The sequence below is a fragment of the Otolemur garnettii genome, unplaced genomic scaffold (assembly GCF_000181295.1).
Source record: "Otolemur garnettii isolate 467f Iridium unplaced genomic scaffold, OtoGar3 scaffold00024, whole genome shotgun sequence".
Lineage (NCBI taxonomy): Eukaryota > Metazoa > Chordata > Mammalia > Primates > Galagidae > Otolemur > Otolemur garnettii.
Window position 1 is genome coordinate 17,970,132 of NW_003852419.1, and position 970 is coordinate 17,971,101.

Here is a 970-nt window from a genome sequence, read left to right on the forward strand (position 1 = left end):
TTTTTGTGTTTTGTATATGAAATAAATACGAGTAGGTACAGAGTTGCTAAGTATACTTCTGTGGCTCAAAGGAGTAGGGCATCAGCCCCATATGCCGGAGGTGGTGGGTTCAATCCCAGCCCCGGCCCAAAACTGCAAAAAAAAAAGTAAAAGAGTGTCTTTCACAACTAGTCCTCTGACACCATCTCTCTGGAATGCGTACATCTGTTATAAATTTGGTGTTGTCAGTAATCTGGAATAGTATACATTCATACTATTAATATTCTTGGTTTGGCTCATCTGAGTTCCTAAATTCTTTTGAACTAGTCCATGCATTTATCATGAAATGCAGATTTCCTGTGCTTTACCTTGGAACTGCTAAATCACCCTCTTTGAGGACAGAGCTAGAGAATCTGCAATTTGGGCACGCACTCCCAGTGCTATAATCCTTTTATAAGCAATCTGGAGTGAAAATATTAGAAATTTGTTCATTCTAATTTAGGCACCAATTTTCAAAAAGGAAAGGTTATTATAGATTGGTAAAATGTCCTTTTCCCAGAGGATACTTGTGGCCTCAAGAGATTAAATAATTTTTACCACATTTCACAGTAGTTGCTATGCACAATAGGCATCCCACCTCTGTCTTCAATTGGCTTATAATCTAATTATGTGTTCACAATTAAAATATATTAAGGAAATTTGTATGGTAGTTAGTAAATCTGGTTTTCTTATAAGGTGTGAAAAGCACTAGAATGTAAATCAGGGCTATGTGTATTGTGATCCCAGCAAGGCATTCAGGGCTGTTGAGCCTCAGGCCTTGTTTTCCACCTGTACAACAAGGGTGTGCTTGTACGTAGATGGCTTCTGACATCTCACATTCTGTGACTGGTGTAAAGCCTCGTGGAGAAGGGACAGCTTGAGTTGCATCTTGGATATGTGGTTATAAGAATTAGCTTAGAGGCTCAGTGCCTGTGGGTCAAGTGGCTAAGGC

The 970-nt window shown here is 39.4% G+C and overlaps 1 protein-coding gene across 2 annotated transcripts in view; it reads left to right on the plus strand.

Annotated features, from left to right (window-relative positions):
- The window catches only part of PAPOLG (poly(A) polymerase gamma), a 43,654-nt gene that overhangs the window by 34,031 nt on the left and 8,653 nt on the right, over nt 1-970 (plus strand). The window lies entirely within an intron of this gene.